Source organism: Crocuta crocuta, unplaced genomic scaffold, assembly GCF_008692635.1.
Source record: "Crocuta crocuta isolate KB4526 unplaced genomic scaffold, BGI_CrCroc_1.0 scaffold174, whole genome shotgun sequence".
NCBI lineage: Eukaryota > Metazoa > Chordata > Mammalia > Carnivora > Hyaenidae > Crocuta > Crocuta crocuta.
In genome coordinates this window covers 4,296,175-4,319,324 of record NW_027530330.1, presented here as the reverse complement: position 1 = coordinate 4,319,324, position 23,150 = coordinate 4,296,175, and the positions used below count along the sequence as shown (strand labels likewise).

Here is a 23,150-nt window from a genome sequence, read left to right as displayed (position 1 = left end):
AATTATCATTTTCTCCTTCTGTCCCTTTCATTGTCTATATTTGTCTCTGATTTCTTTTTTCTGTTTGCTTTGATCTCTGTCTTTCATCTTTGAGGCTTTCTTTCAGTGTCTAGCTATCTTTGGCTGTTGGTACATCACTAAGAGCGTGGTATGAAAATCCTTATTGGAGCTCTGTAAAAGGGTGGGCTTATGAGGCGTCTGGGCAGCAAGGAAGCCTCTTCAGCAGAAGAACCCCCAAATGGCAGTTTCTGGAGTTCTGTTCTCTGAGACCATTCAGATGTGGCAGATAATAATCATCCCGTGCCCTGGGAGGGCTGTGGGTGAGAGGGAGTAGCTTCCCTGCAGTTTTAAAGTGCTGAAGCTCCGAGGCGGTGTTTGGTGCACACGGCCTCACTGCGCTACAGCGCCCTTTGAGGCAGGTCCTGAGGCTGGGACTTGCCACAGTCCTCCATTCACCTGTTGTCCCAAACACTAGCTGGCATCTCTCCTCACATCTTTTTACCAAGTGTATTTGTTGATGTGGGTTTTCATCTTCTTAATCAATGTATGGAGATAACATACTACACGGAGGCAAAGTCCAGTTGTGCCAAATCTGTTTTTTCACACTTTTATCACCTCTGACTCTCTTCTTTGATTCTGTCCTTTAAAACACTGGCATCTTGGGGTGCCTGAGTAGCCCAGTCGGTTAAGTATCTGACTTGATTTCGAGTCAGGTCATGATCTCACAGTGCTGAGATCGAGCCCCTCGTTAAGCCCTTCATCGAGCCCCAAGTCAGGCCCCATGCTAGGTGTGGAATCTGCTTCTGATTCTTTCTCTCCCTCTCTCTTTCTCCCCTCCCCCATCTGAAAAATAAATAAATAAATAAATAAATAAAAACATTTCAGTCTCTATCTTATTTTCCAAGCTCCGAATTATACATACAGCTAATTACAAAAAATCCAATCCCTGTCACTACCACTCCTACCTTACAAATTTTAAGACTGATATAGGACATGGCTACTGGTAAGACATGGTAAGAAGAAGTCAGGCCACAAACAGGAAGTTTTTCCATGTCAAGTCCGGTCTCACATTTAAATATTTATGCTCTCTAGACATTTTCAGATTCTTTTCATAAGCGCAGACATAGTGTTTTGTGAAATAGTTTGCCTTTTAATTCTTTATAGGTAGTACAAAACAATAGAAAACTTAGTTCATTTAAAAATCTTCCAAGTAATTTTTAATCTAAGAATATAATTCGGTATCACCTGAATCATACCTTATTAGGCCGAAAGGAAATTCTGGCTGAAAACTGACCAAACAAATTGAACTAACTTTGCACAAAAGTGTTTTCTAATTAACTTTTATCTGAACACTGTACACTTCACGTGTGCTGTTAAATCCCCTGCTTAATTTGTACTTCTTTCCCCAGAAGCACAAGAGGAAGGTAGACTGTGCTAATCAATAGACCATGATTTCCTGTGTTTACTACTGAAGAAAGATGCAGTTAATAAAATATTGCTGAGGAGATATATGTGAGTTCCTTTCTTCAGAAAAGCTATTCTTAAACTGGAAGAACAAAGTCATTTCTATTTCTTTTCTCCCTTCACTCATCAGAAAAATTTACAGCAAATTCAAGAGTGACCAAACTGTTTTTCAGACCTTACCATTTGAAACTGCACTAAAATTGTAAAGCTATAGGAGAGAGTCATTGTATACCCTATCTATTTAAATAATGAAAATTCCTTACATGACCTTCATTCCCTCAACTTTGGCTACAGTATAACGTGAAATACTTTAATAGCATATCAGTTTAATTATGAAAGAAATAAATAGAACATAATTGCGGTGGATATTTTTAATATAAAGATGTTTGCCACAGAAAAATCAAATTTCATAATCATATATATACTTATATGCACATCATAATTTGCATATTTATGTATGTATTTATGTGTATATGTATATATGTGATATGTATATGTGTGTGTGAATGAGTGAGTGTGTGTGTGTGTGGTGTGTGTGTGTGTTCATTTGGATGGAATTCCTTCTTTTCCTCTTAATACAAAAGGTAATGGGAGAGCTTCTTAGGAGATCAAGTACATTGTAAACAGATACACATTGCCTTCCGTGACCCAACACACATGAAAGTAAGGTTTCCACATAAAGTGTGAAACCACAGTGAGGCGCAGCTCTTCAGAAAACCCCCTGCATTCTAATTTTAAAGCATCTGAATTTGTCATTTCTAGGAAAGGAAAAATCAGGTGATCATTTACAGGATTTTACAAGTATAATACCCATAGCTGAATTCTATTTTTATTTCTATCAAGAAAATTTTCCATAACTTTTCAGCTATACTTTTGAGAAACAAAAGAAAAGTCTGGTTTTCTTCTCGATCAGTAGTATTTGGTGAGCCAAATAGCCAAGTTAACATCTGTGCCCAGTAGCCAGAGAAAACTAATGGATTAACTGGAAACTAATATCTAGTTGAAGAGAAAATCAGATTCCCTATTTATTTTCAACAGCACAGAATTCTAACCACCCAAAGTGGCCCCTACAGTACTTACATATTCTGGTGACTAGTCCTCTGTTGAGCAAGCCTGCCTTGGGGTTTGATTTTCCTCATACCACCCATCCTTAGGGGCCCTGTAGTGTGATGAGAATATGTGCCCTTTAAATTTTTAAAAAATATTTATTTATTTTTGAGAGAAAGAGAGACAGAGTGAGAGCAGGTGAAGGGGAGAGAGAGGGAGACACAGAATCCTAAGCAGACTCCATCCAGGCTCAGAGCTGTCAGCAGAGAGCCAGATGTGGGGCTCAAACTCACAAACTGCAAGATTATGAACTGTGAGATTATGACCTGAGCTGGTTGGACACTTAACCAACTGAGCCACTCAGGTGTCCAGAGAAGGATCCTCAGGTGTCCCCTAAGGATGTGCCTTTTAGAGGACTGATGTAGGTCTGAACTCAGACAAGCTATATAAACTTGAACCAAACCTTCGACCTCTCAAAGTTTCAGTTTCTTCATTGGTAAAAGGGGAAAATAATATTTACTCTTAAGAGTTGGTAGTTTAAATCAGAAAATATGTATAAAATTCCCAACACAAAGAAGGTCTTAACAAAGGCTACTTTCATTCTTTCTCCTTCAAGTACAAAGATAGAAAAGCATGAGATTACTAGGGATTCAAGCCCCACCCTCATGCTGGGATGTGGTCACAGTGTGACCCAATTTCCTGATAACATGTTCAACCTCTGATTTCCAAAGCCCATGCATGAAGTCCTCTCATTGTCACGTGTTATAATATTTGAGTATGCTGTTCATCCCCTGCCAACAGCTAGGGGAAATTTCTACTGGGGAATTCAGTTCTACTTTCACTTAGAATGTGGGAAGAACATTTAACTGTGGATTTGCAAATGCACTTGAAACAAATTCCACACTTTTTACTATGACCAGAACATGCGAGAGTTCCCCTGAACATCTCTGGCCTTTGTCTATCCACACAACTCTACTCTTTTCTCTGACTTGGCCATGTTGGTCTTCTCTCTATGCTTGGACACCATTGAATTTGTTTGTGTGTTTGCTTTCATTATTTTGAAGGCAGAGGCCAGGCCTATTTCTGGCACTAGTATAGAGCCTGGCTCAGAGAGAGACTTAGGAAATGTTTGTTAGATGAGTGAACAAACTAAACTTTACAGGTTTGCACAGTTTAGGGGCCATCTCCTTGCATTAACAAATATCAGGATCAAAATCTCAGAATTCATAGCCCTCAGAGGACTATGGCAGGCAGAATAATTGTTTAATTAGACATGATCAGAAAAACATCTTGACCACTTTATAAAATACTTTCTTCTTTATGGAGAAACCCATGAGATATATCAACATACCTCCTAATGATGATAATGATCTATTATTGATTTATATAATATTCTTTCCTAAGGCTTGAGCACCTTTTAGCATAAATTATCTTACCTTAACAGCTTTCCTATGAAGTACTTGTCCTGTTTTATGCATACGGGAAACTGATTATTTGAATTTCCTCTTCTAGCAACTCAACTCCTGATTCCAATACTTCTAATACTGAGCTTATGAGCTTTCCTACAAAACATTCATTGAAATGAAATATCTCCTTACAAGCTATTGAAAGAAATTATATTGGTCTCATTCTCCACTAAAATCTTGGCCCTCGAATTCTCTGAATAATATAGCTTGACAACTTATCAACTCATCCTGTGGAGATGCTTCTTTTGAAAACTAACACTCCTCCTTTGAAAGAGAAAAGAAACTTCCTTTATATGGTAATATTTAGAGGAAAAATGTGGACTTTATATCTAGTCCTTAGTGAAATCAGTAAGTATGTCACATAGTTCGTGTAAAACCAACTTCTTTATATCAGCCAGCAAAGGTCCTCTTCTCTTCTGGAAATCAGTAGGTGAACAAACACTACACAGTACCACTTCAAGAAGGTACCAATCTGGAAACTGTAGACATCTGTGGCCTTTAAGTCATTGCAGCTATGGCCACCATCTTGGAAAACGTTAATATACTTTAAGGCCTTTCCTGTGACTAACTCTTGCACTGGTGAGGAAGGCTTCGTATAATCCCTCTATTAGGTAGACAGAAAGAAAGCTGAGTGGGATTTGAATCCCTCACCGGCATTTTGGTCTTCTCTCACCATTCTTGTATTCTAAGATGTGGAGGAGAGCCCCTCCAATTTATTTGTTTAAAAAATATTTATTGAATGTCTAGTGTGGGCTTGGCATTCTGCCAGGTATCCAAAGATGGGAAGGCCTGGGTACTGCCTTATAAGAATTTACAATTTAGTGGGATGATAGGCAGACCAAGAGACAATGAGAATCCAATGTAGCACATTCTGTATCAATCCAGGCTGCCCTGTGTGGAGGAAAAAAAAAAAAAAAGAAAACATGTTGATAATTTGTCTGGAGAAATTAGGAAATAATTCACTAAGAAAGCAATGCTTGAGGTAATACTGAGCCAAATAGGAATTTGCCATGCAGAGAAGGGGAAAAGACATTCTAGCAATGAGAAGAGTATATGATAGGATCATAGGCATGAGAGTGTTTATTGCAGAGTGGGTATGAAGAGTAATTTCTTATAGCCAATGTGTATGGTAAACAAAGAGAAAGACAAATGAGGGGCTGGCAGATGGTTTAAGGCCAGACCATGAATGGTTTGGATGGCAGTGTTATGGGTTGAATTGTATCTTTCCCCCAAAAACTATGTTGTAGTCCACACCCCCAATACCTCAAAATGTGACCTTATTTGGAAAGGGGGCTGCTGTAGATATAACTCGTTAAGCTGAAAACTGGAGTAGGGTGATCTCTTATTCAAATATGGCCAGTGTCCTTAAAAGAAGAAGGAGATATGGACACACACATAGTCAGAGCAAAGACTAAATAGAAACACACACACAGAGGATGGCCACGTGAACATGAAGACAGAAATTGGAGTTATTCTGCCATAAGCCAGGGAACACCCAGGACTAAGAGAAGCTAGAAGAGTCAAGGAAGAATCATTTTCTCCTTCCTTTTTTTAAAAAATATTTATTTATTTTGAGAGAGAGATAAAGGGGAAGGGGGGACAGAGAGAGAGAGGGAGAGAGAGAGAGAGAGAGAGAGAGAGAGAGAATCTGTCAGCACAGAGCCCCACAGGAGGCTCAGTCTCATAGACTGTGAGATCATGACCTGAACAGATATCAGGAGTTGGATGCTTAACCCACTGAGTCCCCCAGACACTCCAGAACAATCCTTTTCTAAAAGCTTCAGAAGACAGTATGACCCTGTCAACACCTTGATTTGTGGCTTCTAATCTCCAGAATGGTGAGACAGTACATATCTGTTGTTTAAGCCACCCAGTTTGTGCTGCTTTATTACGGCAGCCTTGGAAACTAATGCACCATACTAAAGAGTATAAGTTTGAATATAATGAGGATACATTTGTATGGGGTGGGAATTACTGAAGAACTGTTGCCAAAACAAGAGAGTGACATGACCAGATGTCTGAGTTAGATGAAAGGCTCTGGCTGAAATGTGGAGCTTAGACTAGAGAGCGGAATGGAGAAAATCTACAAAATTTCCAAAGTTTCTTGACCGCTTATACTTAGGATCTCTTCATCTGTGAAACAAACAAAAAGGTTGGAGAAAAGATCACTTTTCTTATCTTAGTTTGGTTCAAAATGTTACAGTGAAGCTCTTCTGTCTGTATAATGTTGAATCTGGATAGGGAAGGGGGCACACTTTGATATTCAGTCCTGCCAGACTACCTTGTTTAGTGATGGGAAGGTCAAAATGAAAAATGATAGTAGTACTAATAGGATGATACAGACACTTCAAATGATTTTGATATTGATATTTTGATATTGATAAAAAATATAATTCAGTTGAAAATCTCATAACCATGTAATGAATAAAATTAATTTTCCAGTAGCAAGCCATGTGAGTTCCCAGAATGGTTTTCTTTGATCTTTATGGTAATTGGAGAAACTGATTTATATCCATATTTTTAAATGTCTGTTCCTATGCAAGTAAAAACTTGTGAAGAAACATGCTGCCACAAAGATCAATACTAGGGAGGCTGGAGTACACCTGTTGTTTCTGTCCTAGAAATATCATGAATTGCAATGATAATTGGCAAATTTGATACAAGCAAGTGACTTTTTAATTGGAGTAGGTGACATTCAAACCTCTGACACTTCTAAGGCTATATGCCCGTAAGCTGTTTTTAATCTTAAATGGTTTACATAAATCGTATTATAAATACAGAAGATTTGAGTATGTTTTCAATATTTCAAGCAACATAAATGCACACACACACTTTACAAGTGATGTATCTTTACTAGAGTGATAGAATTAATAAGAGAGCAAGAAGACACTGTTAAGGTGTTCTGATTCACATTCTGCCATTTCATCATAATCTCCTGAGACACAACATGTTGTACTTGCATTTATGAGTAAATAATTTAATGAATATAAAACATGTCTCAATAACTTTCATGTGCTGAATATCATAACTGATGTTACAGAAATACTAATTTTGCGGCACATGGCTGGCTTAGTCGGTATAGCATGCAACTCTTGATCTTGGGGTTGTTGAGTTCAAGCCCCACACTGGGTGTGGAGCTTACTTAAAAATATGTATGTATTAATTTTATAGCATAACCAAACATGTAAAGTACATATGTTTCTGATCGTATTATATTGAAGGAGCAATTTAATATGACTTCCCTTTGTTTTTAAATACAAAGTACATAGTATGATCAATTTAAAAATCATGAGATTGTTAAATTTAAGACACTTCTTAAATAAACATGAAAAACTTGTGTATGCAACTTAGTATTTGGATGTTTTGAACACTGATATGTAAAATTATAATATTCCTTTGGGAAAGTTAAGGCTCAGAGAGATGAAGAGCCTTGATTGAAGGAAATGGAGATAGCTAATGGCAGCAGTGATCTAGAGCTTGAGTCTTTTCACTTGTGGTGCAGATATAGTCCTGCGCTGTTGCCACTTGACTTCTTCCAAACTTGTAAACTGTGGGTACAGGGGTTCTGTACCTAGTGATTCTGACAAAATTACTTTTTAGAGAGGTTGGAAGCCTTAATCAGTATAGTGTGATAGTTTCTGATCTTATAAAACATTTTTTCCCAAGGAATAAAACAGATTTAGAATATCTGGGAGGGGCTGTGGACATGCATATGGATAAAGCAATGTCCTATCTCTCTGTAACTGGTATTTGTGCCAGTATCAGTAGTGATTGAAATACTTAAATAGAGAAAATGTGGACAAGTGAAATAGGCACAATTAAGAATGGAAGTGAAAGTATATAAAGAATACCAAGTATGTATATAGGGTGGTGATGTTAGATACACTTATCCACTATTATTCATTTTTTTTCATTCCTTTCTCCAAACACCATTTTTCTAGTGCTTACTATGTTTCTAGCACTGGAGAATATCTCCATTAAAATTTTTTTTTGATTTGCATATACTATCTGGACTTCAGAAGGAAGAAAATGACTATTTCTGAATCCATGTGTTTGATTTTAAATCAGATAATCTAAAAGAGGAATTTAGATGCCTCTAAAATACTGACTTGAAAGAAAAGTTATGTGGATATAGAGACAGAGAAATATTGTTTATAAGTTAAGAAGCCACAATGCCTCATACTCACATATTCAGTCTAGTTTGTTATTAAAGTACAGAATAGACAAGAAGAGTAATGTCTTGGAAAAGTAAGTGAGCAAATATTTACTGATACCCAGCTATAGGTCACTGTATCTCATTTAATCTTAAAAAACTGTATAAAGTGCTATTATTTCCTCATTTACAAAGAGGAAACTGAGGCACAAAACAGCTAAACCACCTAAAGTCAAAAGGCTAACAAGGAGTAGAGATTTGAATGCAGTCATGTCTGACTCCACTATACCACAGGGCTAAACCCTTTATGCAAAATAAAACTCAAAGCAAATGAAGGGAGAAAATTGCCTGCCAAAAGCAACACCACTCATTTCTTCAGCAGTTAGCTGTGCATATAAACCTTGGATTTATAACTAGAGAATGGACCATCTCCTCACCTTTGTACTCTACCCCTTCTTCTAGTCTCCTTTTTTTAACCACTTTCTATTTTGTAATCCTTTTCCAGGGCCTTGTTACACAACCCCTTCCTCCTAAGACCCCAACAGAGTACTTTTCAAGAGCAGTTACAGAAGGAAATTGAAGGCAGAGCAGGCTGAACTCAAAATTAAGCCAGGAGAAGTTGTAGCAAGCACAAACTTACCATATAGCACATTGGCTTTAAAGAAATTTAAGCTCAGCTGGAGACATTACTGAAACTGAGCAGAAGCGAAGGGGAGAAAAACAGAAGGGATGCACCATGAAGCATGTAAAGCTAACAAGAAAACACATTTTACTCTATGTGTATCATACAGAAGTCTTCAAAGATATATTCAAAGTATCTCCAATTATTGCCCCTCTTTGATTATGTTAACATTTACACCGGCAGCCATACTGAGAAATTTATTTTTTTTAATTTTTTTATGTTTTTCAATTTATTTCTGAGAGAGAGAGAGAGAGAGAGAGAGAGAGAGAGAGAGAGCATGAGCAGGGGAGGGTCAGAGAGAGAGGGAGATACAGAATCTGAAGCAGGCTCCAGGCTCTGAGCTAGTTGTCAGCACAGAGTTCGATGTGGGGCTCGAACCCACAGACTGTGAGATCATGACCTGAGCCAAAGTTGGACACTCAACCAACTGAGCCACCCAGGCGCCCCGTACTGAGAAATTTAGAGACGGTATTAAAGTTCAAAAGCAAGTCAAAGACCTCAAGAAAATGTTTCATTTACACCTGAATTTATAATTTCCACACTGGTGTTGAGATGCAGCTTTCTAAAATATGCATTTGTTCCATTTTAATACTGGTTCTTGGGGTTTGGGCTCACCATCTATGTGCCAGACAGAGAGCTAAATAAACACCTTCACATAAAATATCTCTTACCATCTTAGCGATACTGAGAGAAGGGCTATATTTTGCTTACCATGCAGAAGAAGCAACTGGGGATCAGACAGTAATGGGACTGTGTATGTATGCCATGGATTCCAAATTTAACCTTGGGATTCCTTCCATTAATGTCTGATGCCTCCTCCTTATGCCCTGTTACAAAACTTCTAAGTACAAGGCTAGCCACACTAAAAATGCAAAAGTGTTCTATGGTAAGAGGGGTTTAATAAATATTGGCGATTGGCTGCTATGTTTAATTTCAAAAGGCAAACCATTGTACTGTGTTTCCCTGTCAGTGGGCTAGGAAGTGAGGCATATGTCTAGACAATGGAAAAAACAGAGACATACCATAATTTATTCACTTCCAATTACATATATGCAGACTGACTTTTTAATTAGTCCTGTTTTTGTTACTGATAAAGATGTACCCTAGCCATTCCAAAATTTTCCCAGATACAAAGGTCAGACTACTGCTTTGGTTGACAACTCGTTGGCAGCAACCACATTTGCACTGTGGTTCCTTTGGTTGGCTTTAAATTCAATTGTATTTTAGACAAGGGAGACTTTTCTCCACTTTCATCAGAACTGAATTAATGCACAATAAATACAGCCATCAAATTTACTAATTGTGGTGAATAAGGATATCCAAGGGGTGCAGACTGTCAGGAAAAGCACATTACAGAAGCTAAGTAGTCAGGTTCAAAAAGCCTTTTAACATAAATATTTCACAATCATCAGTTTTGTTACCATTTAACACCAGTGATTTTCATTTCCCACAACTATTCTGACGTTTAAAGGAACATTATAAAAAAAGAAAAACCTTATTGCATCATATACAACTACCATCATATAATGCCACTTACAATTTACAGGTTTAGGATAAAGATAAAGACAGAAGAAGGTTGGTCACGGAGAATCAAAGGAAATATTTTTCACATGTTTCTTTTTTTAATTTTTATATTCTATTTTGTTTTTTTGAGAGAGAGACAGTGTGCTAGTGGGGGAGGGGCAGAGAGAGAGAGGGAGACACAGAATTCGAAGCAGGCTCCAAACTGCACAGAGCCTGACGCGAGGCTACAGCCCACAGACCATGAGATTATGACCTGAGCCGAAGCCAGACACCTAACCATTGAGCCACCCAGGCACCTCTCATATGCTTCTTTTTGAGTTATGTTATTGTTATTTGATGTGAAGAAACACATAATCACATATACATATACACACTGGCTCAAGATCCGTTCCAAACCCATCAGATTGTTTCAGACATTTTAGGATTTAGGGAGAATTAGACCAAATAAGATTGGAAATACTTACTGAAGTAAGTGGGTTCATAATAATACTGGACATTTTCTTTAATCCTCTGACAGGGGATGACTTTTCAGTGATTGGCTAGAATGTTGTGTTAGGGGCCTTAAGTCATATAAAAGCGTTGGGAGAGAGTTCCATGACTACTAGAACCATAGAAGGCAACTCATTAAAACACCTTTACTAAGGAGGAGTTGGCAGAAAAGAGGATTTAAAATGGCAGCATAGAAAAGAAGCACTGCCATAAATTGAAGAAAGTCACAAAAATGACTTGGGCAATTGGTTTTTAATCCAACTTGGATATTAAGCTCAAAAGAACAGAACAATGATCCAATTAAGAAAATCAGATTCTACTTACGCAGTTACTAAAGAAAATTATGATTATGCCATAATGAAAGTTATTTATAGTCAAAAGCATTTTGTATAACCTGGAAGACCTATGGTAAGTGGTCTGGGGGTTTGATAAATCCTTTATCTGGGGATTTTTCTGCTCTGTGATTTTTCAAAAGCCCCACTCTCTGACGGGAGTTTTAACCAAGTCAGTTCGGAAAGCACAAAACTACTTCTGGGGATTTATCAGGTGTACCCATTAGAGGCTCTGTATATTTTCATGCTGGCTGATCATAAAGGCTTTCAGTCATTACAGTTCCCAAGGGCTGCCTAGTGCATTACTTTCCTGTGCTCTGAGTGTGAGGTCCACGAGGTGATGTAACTATCTTATGGGAATGAGATTCAGAAGACTTTGAGTGAACTTCCACCTTGTCCCTGGAACAGAGCTTGGGTAGAAGTTCCTTAATCCTCAAAGCCCTATTTTGACTCTCTTGGAAAAAAAAAAAACATATATATATGTAAAGTAGATAATTATATATATATATATTTTTTTTTTTCAAAAAGACTTTCTGGATAGATGAAGATTAAATTAGAAAATCAGGGAGTCATAAATTGTTAGTTGTTTTCTTCTACTCAGAGGTGATTCTCAAACTTCAGTGAGCATAACAGTATCACCTGAGGATCTTATTAAAGAATGTCCATCCTAGAAATTCTAATTCAGTAAGTCTGGCATAGGTCAACCTTAGTTGCAAATGCCTTAGGTGATTTTGAGGCTTTTGGTTCAAGGAACCATACATGCAGAAATACAGTTTTAGAACATAGTATTCCAGCAAAATTGTGAAATAGATATTTTATTTAGAATTATCAGATTGCTGCAATTCTTTCTTCTAATGTCATTTCTCTCCTTCAAACCTTCAGGTTTCCAAGGACCCCTGATTCTCATCTAGAATGAGCTCCCTAAGTCCCTCTCATGAATGAAACTGTTATCAACCTTTTAGATCCAGTTAGCACTGAGTTCTAGTAAATGTGCAATGACAAGATACCCAGATTAGAACTTACACTTTGACTAATTATTTTAAATTGGATAATAGGTTTTCACCATTTTAACTTTTAAAATATAAGGCTCTAAGTTTAGGAATATTTTCGTGGGAATTAAGTCCCATCCCCAGGATGATGGCCTAATATAACCATCAACTGCTATTTATTCCTTCACAAAGTTGATTCATAAAACTTTATCCCTGAAAGAGATCTTAGTGCTTACCTCGTCTTATCCATTTATTTTACAGCTAAGAAAATTACAGCCTATACTGTCTGTATTGTCCTCCAACCCAGAATCTTCATTCTACACAAATGAAGTTTCCCACCCAAGAGAAACCTAATTGAGAACTAAGTCTACACTTAGAAAAATTTCCCCACTGAGCCACATTTTGCAAGCCAGCATTGAAAAAGGAACCCAGGTCCTTAAATCATAGTAACATTTCTTCATATAAATAGGATGTAGGGTATTTGGGTTAACTTTCTTCAGAATATTTAATTCATGGGATGAAAAAGCAGGATCATTGATTCATCTCACAAAGAAATACACTACTCCAATGAAACGAAATTACTCAGAACTCTTTTGACTTCAAGTATTGAAAATCTAGCATTAAAAAGCTACTTTCTGTGAGAAGAAATTATCTGCCACATCCCACAGTAAAATCTGAATGCCTTTTGGGTAATCGCTGCTTTGAGTATTTCCCCATTTTCCTTCCATGTGTACAGAAAAGTTAGAGCTGATGATATTTTTAATCTTAATCTTCATCTTCATCTCCTGTTTTTATAGATTATTTCTGCACTTTTCAAAATGTGTCCTGTTAACCCAGGGCCACACAGCTAGCAAAACTCGCTGGAACTCATGCCTCTAATTCTCTTCTTCAATCCTGTAAGGCTTTGAAAGATATTGATCCTGCAAATGTATAAAAAAAAAAAAAAACTTATCAAAAAATAGCACGCATAAAATGGGAACTGGCCAAAGAAACCCTAAGAATATTGTTTTAACTGGAAGTTGTACCATTAACTGCTACAACTTACTGTATTCCTGTTATGGCTCTTTGTGATATATTTATCATTGTGTGGGAGCAGTTTAATCTACTCCATACAGAGAGCAGTAGGAGCTCTCAGGGGCTTCAAAATATGATGGCTCTCGCCACAAACAACTAATCTAAATTTCTTGCAGGTGGCAGGTCTAACTTTTTTTTCTAAAAGGAAATAAGCCTTCTCTAAAAGTCAAATTTGTTTTTAAAGCTGTGGTGTCTTTAACCACTTTTCTCCAGTTTTTCAATTGACACCTTGTCATGACTTACGGTGGGTTGCATCAATCATTCTGGGTTCTTACAGAAAATATTTTGTGGTGGTGACTATCACATGCAAGAAACTAAGTGCCCTTTGTGGGTGACTGCGCAGGTACCTCTGATTTCTTGCCAAATCATTCAGAATGCCGCAAATCCATTAAATCTCTCCACAGGGAGGAAAAAATTCCCGCATCCTAGAGAGAGAATTTATGAGTTCCTTTCAATCACCACAAATGAAAGCCACCCTTAATATTCATTAGAGATTTTATGGTGGCAATATGCATTATCTATTCGTATGCCCCTCTGAAAGGCCAATTTCCCTTGAAACCTTGCATGGCTCCAAGCCACTCTTTGTGGAAACAATGGCCTATGTCCAAGTGGAATCAGGGGAAGCAAATGGATGACATTTCCTTATCCGTTGGTAATGATTCCATTAAGTCACCAGGGTGGCTCTGAGCTTCTAAGTTTTAAAAATTAAAAGACAGATTTGGAATGTGCAGTCACGTCACCGTGTCACTTCTCTGCTGTCATCTGTGACCATATGTCCTAAAATGAATGGGACTTTCGATTTGCATCACAAAAGATGACTTTCAAAACTGATGTTTCCTTCCTTTGGAGAAAGGTACGCATCGGGGACCTAAGTCTATAAGCCTGAGAGCTTTTTGTTAATCTTTTCTTCTTTCTTCCACCAGAGTTCAAGCCACCATCATCTTGCATTGAAGGTTTTCCCCTTCAGTCCAGTCTTGTCACTATAGAGAGTGATCTTTTAAAAATATAAACTTAAGTCCATATCTCACACCTTCAACAACTAAGGAGCAAACAAACAGCAAAAGCAAACCCCAAGCCATTGGCTACACTTCTTGTTTAGTTTCCCATTGCTTTCAGGGGACAAGGAAACTTAGGATAACCTATTAAACCATTAGTGGTGTGACTCCACAAACTTACTGTGCGTGTATCACAACTCCTTGCTCTCTCTCAGCTTTTCTGACCATTATCTCATTCTCCCTAGCTTTGGCTAATTAACCTCCACTGTTTTCATCAGGTTTGAGTTCAATCATCATTATCCCTGTAAGTTTTTCCTGACTCCTTTACTAGATCAAATCTGCTTCCACAAAACCACAGAACTCTCCTCGCTCTTATCAAAGGTTTCATTTCATATTTTTTTAGTGTGATTATTTCTGTTTTTGTTTCTCCTTGGACTATGTGGTTCATGGTGCCTGTTTCTGCCCAACATTTTATCCTCCCTAATGTAATTGTTTCAAAATGATGTAAATATTCCAAAAATAAATTGTTCAGCAAATGAATAAATGACTTCTTGAACTTCAGCCATTTTGCACCCTGGCTAAAAATCCCTTTATATGAATGAGACGTGGACTTCAGTTTGGGTTGGCCTTAAGGTGAGCTGCAATAAAGCCATATTTCTAATCCAACTGTTTATCAGCATGGTTATATTTAATAGCTAGGAATCATGAGATGTACAAAGATCTTACACTGAATATTCATATGGGATTTTAGAGTGAATTCAACCAGTTACTTTACAACTTCCTAGGAAGAGGAGGGAGCATGAATTTCTTTCCTTCATTTTTCATTCTCTTCTTTAAAAAGGTGAGTTATGGCTGAGAATTATAGTCTTACTGTGAAATAAATATCATAAAATGCATATGTGATATGGCTATGATAAATACAGGAAAGGAGCCTTTAAAAGCTGAAATGATTTTACATAAGTAACATTATGCTAATACGGTGATAGTTTGAGAAGTTCAAGAAGGGTAGTGGTAGCCCAGCACATACATCCCCAGCCCCATCTTCTCTCTGCCTACGTGCCCCAGAGAATCACAGGCATGAAGTCACTAGAGTAACCCCAGGAAGCTAAAAGCAGAGTGTCACCCTACATGTACTGTGTATATTTGAATTAGGAAGTTCTGGCTTCCTTTTCTCCAGGGAGAAAATTGGGCAAACTATGTAAAAAAATCTTAAAAATAAATGAAAACTAGTAATGTACATTTAATACATTATCTCATATGATGTTGCAGAAAATTATTGATAGTGAGATGCTTATGCAAAGTACATGTCTTAGTCATCTTTGCGGCTCCACCAACCAGGACAGTACTGGATGTCTTAGATGTTAGGTTGCGTTCATTGAGTGAAGGATAAATAATTATAAACATGTAATAATTGTAAATTATAATTAAATAGTAATAATCTCCACTAAAAATAGTAGCCTTTCTTCATTAAATTCCAACTGGGTATCAGGTACAGTTAAACACTTTACATCCAATTCTCACAGGAGCTCCACAAAGAAATTCTTATGTCTATTTAATAGGTAAGAAACTGAAACTCAGAGAAATCAAGTGGCTTAGTCACACAGTAAGCAGTGAGGCTACAATTTGAAGACCAAGCTTATTTGGTTCCATACTAAAGGAATGTCTACCCTGTACTCTTCCCCTTAACAGGCATAGTTATTTCCATTTCTACTGAAAAATAAAAAGGACTTAAAGACAACTTAGAGGTATGAAAAGTCTAGACTGAGAGTTAGGAGGCTTATGTTCAGTATCTGCCATCATCTGCTATGGAACCTCAGGTAATTCACTTAATCTTTCTTGTGCCTCAATGTCTCCATTTGTAAAATAACAATAAAGTTTTGCCTAATTCATAGAGCGAATATAAGATAAAATATGGGGAAAATTATATTGTACCTTGAAGGCTGAGACTCTATTTATTAAGCTATTAAGCCCCTACCTTGAATTGACACTTTCACATGGATCATTTCATTTTTATGCTGCAAGTTAGGAACTAATGTCTTCGTTTTTACAAATGGCACAGATAAGGTGCTAGCCTGGTCTCAAGTGCTACAGAGCCATGATCTTTGCAGTAAACTTTGGATTCTTATCGATTTGAGCTTAAAATCCAGTCTGCCACCTACTATTACATTGCACAAATTATTTCACCTTTGTGAGCTTCAAGTTTTCATCATAAAAATGGAGGTAATAACACCACCTTACTGAATTATGACACAAAGATAGCCTATATAAAAGTTCCTGAAACACGTTCAAATGCTAAGTCAATGGAAACCATGCTCATCATTAAACTGACATATCTGCATGGTCAGGACAAGATCTCAAGGCCCACAATACTCAAGGTGGCACCTAGTGTATGTGTGTGTATGTGGTGGGTGATTGTGGCAAAAGAGGGTGTCTCACTCCAGCCCAGCATTCTTTACCCTGCATAGCCCCTGCTTCTCTGCTCCCCTCTACAATCTTACTTAATCATCCACTCATTTTTCAAAGCAGAATTCGCTCCTCTAAAATTACATTCAAAAGGATTTTTGGAAGCCATTCTTTGTGAGTAACAGAAGCCTTCTTGGCTTCTGAGAATGGACATGTAGACATTTTGGTCCCCGAAGAAATTTTCATGGCCAGTAGAACCTGGCTATATCCCAAGTGAAGTCGATATTTATATACACAGTTTCGGGTTCAGAACATGAGGGAGAAAGGAAGTAACAGAGACAGAGGAAGTGCGGTTGGTCAGGGAAAAGAAAAAACAAAACAAAACCCAAGAATAAAATAGCTTCTGTAACAGAAAAAAAAAAAAAAAATGGTAGAAATAAGGTCAATAATGGTCATCTGAAGAGTGAGAAAAGAGCTGCTTTTAAAAAAACTGAGGGAGGGGCACCTGTATGGCTCAGTCTGTTAAGTGTCCTACTCTTGGTTTTAGCTCAGGTCATGATCTCATGGTTCACAATTTCAAACCTCCCATTGGGCTCCGTGCTGACAGCTCAGGACCTGCTTGGGGTCCTCTCTCTCCCTCTTTCTCTACCCCTCCCCTGCGCTCTCACTCTCTCTCTCTCAAAATAAATAAATAAACTTAAATTTTAAAAAATCCGAGAGAAAATTTTTACTCACTAACCTCTCTGTATATAGAATTCATCATGCTCAGTGTGTCCTCATAGCTCCAAACATTGAACATAAAATAGAATAGAATAGAATCTTAAAAATAACTGTTACCTCTCCCTTATTCTAAAGATGAGGAGGCAGAAGACAATGGAGATTAAGCAACCTGACTCACATGGATTCTAGTATGTAACAGAGTTGAACTCACATGTGACTCTACTGGCCTCAACCTATGCTCCTCTGATGCATGACAGGGCCTCCAACATACCATGCTACACACTCCAAATATGATTTTTATCTTTATCTTGTTTAGCAAAAGTTTGAGTTAAGAACTTCTTTCTCTGGGGCACCTGGTGGCTCAGTAAATTAAATGTCTGACTTCAGCTCAGGTCATGATCTCATGGTTTGTGGGTACAAGCCCCATATCTAGCTCTGTGCTGACAGCTCAGAGTCCGAGCCTGCTTTGGATTCTGTGTCTCCCTCTCTCTCTCTGCTCTCCCCCACTCATTCTCTCTCTCTTCCTCTCTCTCAAAAATAAACATTAAAAGAATAAATAAAAAATGAACTATAAAGAAAAAACTTCTTTCTCTGCCACAAAAGAAAATCTACCAACATTTGGAGTACTTTCCAAGGCTCATTATATTATATTATATAAAATGTCTAATAATCAGGCTTTACTCTCAAAGGTTGATATCCAGATTTAGTAATTTCTTTATTCTTTGAATCATGCAAAATAATTAGGTTCTAATTAAGAAAGAGATTTAGGGATGCCTGGGTAGCTCAGTTGGTTAAGCATCTGACTCTTGATTTTGGCTCAGGTCATGATCTCATAGTTCGTGAGATCAAGCCCCATGTTATGTTCTGCACTGACAGCATGGAGCCTGCTTGGGATTCTCTCTCTCCGTCTCTCTCTCTGTCCCTCCCCCTCCCCTCTATTTCAAAATAAATGAGTAAACTAAAAAAAAAAATAAAAAGAAGGACATTTAGATCTCCCAAGGTCACTGAGCATAATTGGATCTTCTTCAGATTGATACTCTTTGTCCCCCTTCCATTTCAAGGTCCAATGAAACAAATTTCTACTTCCTTGTGGAAACCAAAACATAGTTATAATTGACATTTATGGATCCTATTTCATTATCACAAGAACTATTTCAAATGACATATATTGTATGATGACTTTAAAAAGATTTTCTTGGGGCGCCTGGGTGGCTTAGTTGGTTAAGCGTCCGACTTTCGCTTAGGTCATGATCTCGCGGTTTGTGGTTCGAGCCCTGCGTCGGGCTCTGTGCTGACTGCCAGCTCAGAGCCTGGAGCCTATTTCAGAGTCTGTGACTCCCTCTCTCTCTGACCCTCCCTTGCTTACGCTGTCTCTCTCTCTCTCTCCTAGAAATAAATAAAACATTAAAAGAATAATAATAATAATAATAAAAAGATTTTCTTGTGTGTGGGGGCTACCAATTCAACTTTTTCTCTAATTTGATGCATATGAGTAAACAAGCACAGAGTTAAAAAAAAAAACAAAAAAACAAAACACAACAAACAAACCCCAAAAAAACAAACAAACAAAAAACCAGAAACAAACCAAGAGAAAAGTAGGGCAAAACCCTAGGGCAATTCATGAAGGAGAAGGATTCTTGGTTTCTATAACAGTTTTAGAACTAGATCTCAGGTCTGTTATTTTCACTGATATACATGAAGTTTGTGTAACTGGGTAAAGCCACACACCAAACCAAATAATTAGGCTGGTTTTCATTCCACATTGTTCTGCCTCAAAAGTCTAGTTTAATGATATCTCTGGTTATCCTGGACTTGTAGAATAATACTTCACACAGAGGAATTACATTTTTTCATTTTATATTTGTTTTTATTATACATAATTTTATTAGAAAGACACTCAAAAATTTTATACACATTTACAACTTACTTTCCTCAAACTCAACCTAAAACATTTCCATTAATCTAATACCTTGCACTGTTACAATATCTTATGATTTGTGTCTTATTTTTTTATTAATGTAAAATTTGTTTTCATGTCTCACAAGTTCTTTTCCTGGATTATTTTATATATAATTACTACAATGTATTTGCCATCCCAGTGTATTTTCATACCTAGGATTGTGGTTATTCTGTTCCTTTTCAACTTTTCCTTTAAACCCATAAACTTTCATTATAAATATGAAATAGTAGATTGGCCATCTCCCCACATCCACACTTCTAAGCTCTACATTCATACTTTCACTAGGCACTTACCAAGAATTTGCTAATGAGTGAATGAATGCATGAATGAAGGAAAAAAGGAATCAATAAGCTGTTACAGCATCTCCTAGTTTTCAAATTCTTCTCTTGGGTAAATGTTAGTTCTTTCACCAAACATTAAACTGGCTATAGTTAAAATTTGTCATGTAAAATATTTGTAATCCATTTATTCTTGTTCATTTAAGCTTTTAAAATTATTTTTAGAATCTCAATGCTCAAGTTCATCAATTTCGGTGCAGAGTGTAGTAAATATAGGTATCTTCTGGTATTTTGGTATCATATTTTTTCTATTTTTCCTTTTATTTTCTCAGTCCTAATTATTTACTTTGCATTCTGTTTCACAGGTTGTCCAAATCTCCTATCGAATAGTATTCTCTTTCCATACTACCATAATTCCTGCATTAGTAGATAAAAGTTAAATGGTTTTTGCTGTCACAGTTGAACACAAGGGCATGAAACTATGAGAAATTATGTATGGTTCACAGCCTGCCTCACTATGGGTGGATATGTGAGCAGTATTCTCTGCCTATGTTTTTCAGTGGGACCACAGAGGCTTTTTGGTAGGAGTCTAACATCACTAACGTACAAAGAAAATAATAGAATCTATAATATTAATACTGCCTTTTTTTTAAATATATAAACTATGTGTTTCCTTACTCTCTTTTTCCTGGTCTTCTCAATCTTCATTCCTTCATTCCACAGGTACACCATGGATTCTTACTTATCCATCAACACTTTTATTTGTTTTTATTTTTTAAATTTTTTAATGTTTTTTATTTTGAGAGAGAGACATAGGTTGAGTTGGGGAGGGGCAGAGAGAGAAGGAGACACTGAATCTAAAGCAGGCTCCAAGCTCTGAGCTGTGAGCACAGAGCCCGATGCAGGATTCAAACTCCCAGACCCCAAGATTATGACCTGAGCTGAAGTCAGATGCTCAACTGACTGAGCCACCCAGGCACCCTGATCCATCAACACTTTTAAACTTCCATACTATTCATCAAATAGGTAGAAAAGAAAGGAAGGGCTAAATAAGGAAACAGTATAAATAAAGATATGAAGATGGAGAAAAATCAGTCTTTGGCAAAGGGTGGTTCACCTTGTCCACAGGAGAGTATGTGCATGAAAGAGACTTGTGGGGATTTAGTTAAGAAGGCAGATTAGGTGAATGAATTTGCATTTGATCCTATAGGTGTTGGGAAGATATTTAAAGGTTTGCCAGATTTGAGCTTTAGAATCGTTAATCAGTCCAGTAAATTAATCTGGTAGATTAAACTGGTAATGACGTGTCATGTTGATTGAAGAAAGTAGACTATGGTCAGAGAGACTGAGAGAGTGCCAAGGCTGAGAATACAGAAAGTAGAAGGCATGCACAAAAAGTGTATCCTGGCCACTTCTCTGTCACAGATCAGTAGTTTTTTTGGTCAGTATGAAAACTCTTATACCACTTAGCAGTGGGTCTATGGGTCCCAAGATCATTTTCCCTTGTCAATAATTAGAGTATATTTACTCCCCATTTGAATTGAACAGTTAATTGTGAAACATATTTTTCTTTATTTCTCGGGAAGCATTAGCAGACACCCTCTCACTGAAACAGTTTCATAAAGAAATTTTCCATTATCCACACTTTCTCTTCTGGCACAATTTTGACAGGTTCACATACTACTCCAATAAGCCCTTAGATCTCCACTCTTCTCATCTTCTTTTTATGTACTTTAAGATGGTTTAAGTAGAACTCTGTTTATGTTCTCACCTTGAGATTCTGCATATAAACTTCACTCATTTTTCATTAATTTTTATGTAATTCTCATTATTATTTTTCTATCCACACTGCACTTGAATTATCCTGTACTTGAGTGTCTGTTCTGTTCTTTCAGGCCTTTACTTTCCTTATTCCTGAAAGAGCTTTTTAAATATATCATTCTGGGGTGCCTGGGTGGCTCAGTCGGTTATGCATCCAACTTCAGCTCAGGTCATAATCTCATGGTTTGTGAGTTCGAGCCCCGTGTTGGGCTCTGTGCTGACATCTCAGAGCCTAGAGCCTGCTTCAGATTCTGTGTCTCCCTCTCTCTCTGCCCCTCCCCTGCTTGTGCTCTGTCTCTCTCTCTCTCAAAAATAAATAAACATTTAAAAACTTTTTAAAAATATCATTCTATTTTTATAAAATATTTTAGACATATGAAGGTACAAATGGGTATCTGCTCCCTCTTTTCATGTCAAGATTACTTCCATTTCTTAATATTATAAAAATAATTTATGTTTCTTATAAGTCTGAAAAATTATCCCAGATTTTGAAAAATACTTTTGCTATTATCATAACATTATATTCAAGGAAGGCCTCATCTCCTTTGCAACATACAAGTTTTCTTTCTTTCTTGCTCTTCTTCCCAACCAAGTCTCTGACTCACTTTCCTCTTTTGTTAAGAGGTTTCAAGCTCTTAGCATGCAGAGCTTCACCGTAAGTACCCTTCAATCACTCTTCTTGTAAATTGATTGTAAACACTTGGCTTCGAATATTATTTTTGGCTGTCTTCACTGTAACCTTTCTTAAATGCATTTGAAATCCCCTCTCTACACCACTCATCTCAGATATGACAAAAAAGCCCTGCATCCTTAAGTAGTTTTTCTTTTCACACTTTTCTTGTGGAGTATACACTTTCATAAATCTGTTGTTACCCTTCTCAGTTTATATCAACTCCATAATCACATATCTTTCCCCATGCCCCAGATCCAACAGACCTTGCAAACAACTAAACTGCATGTTAAATATCTGCGTATGTCTCGTACCTCTCCTGTTGACTTCTGTGAAAAACCCTTCACAAATAATACATTTCGTTGTCTGGCTTCAGTTTGTTTATGGTATCTCTACTGAATAAAATGTTCTTTCTTTCCAAGCCTAGCACAAGCTTCTAGTTTCTTTGGTTTGGGTATAAATATTACCTGCTATCAACTGAGTCCTGGCACGATTTCCTTTAATCTCCCCAACAGCCCTGCATGGTAGACATCAATAATCTTGTTTCACAGATGGATGTTTTCAGAGCACACAAAGTCCCTCAGAAGAAAGAGGATGAGCAGAGTTGGAAAGCAATGCACGGAACTGGAATTAATGGGTTAAAAAAGGTAAAGAATGTCCGTAAGATCACTCTGCTGGTGATGTCAGAACCGGTGTTAAGCTCAGTTCTGTCAGAACCAGTTTTGAGAGTATGAGCCTGCAGGGCTTAGCAAAGAGTTAGACTAGGATGAATAAAAACTTTCTGCAAGACAAGTCAGTTTCGGGCCACCTGCAAACTCTGCTTTGATAATGGCATCAAAGGCACTGGAATCTACTATTGCTGAAATTTCTGCAGTCAAGGAGGAACTAGCGTCTTTGTGGATTGGTTTCATTTCTCTTGAAATGTGGGGGTTTGGCTCAGCTCCAGCATATTTGTATATCTTGGTACCTATTTTTTAAAAATCTGGTCACACTTTTACACTTTAAAATTGCAAAAGTGTCACCTCTAACTACTTGTTATTGATGGTAAGTAACACTCATTTCAGAAGCAAAACTTTTCCTTCA

At 37.3% G+C, this 23,150-nt stretch overlaps 1 protein-coding gene across 2 annotated transcripts in view; it reads right to left on the bottom strand.

Moving 5' to 3' along the window:
* SAMSN1 (SAM domain, SH3 domain and nuclear localization signals 1) overlaps positions 1–23,150 on the bottom strand; it is a 142,725-nt gene that overhangs the window by 59,235 nt on the left and 60,340 nt on the right. The gene's annotated exons all lie outside the window — the stretch shown is intronic.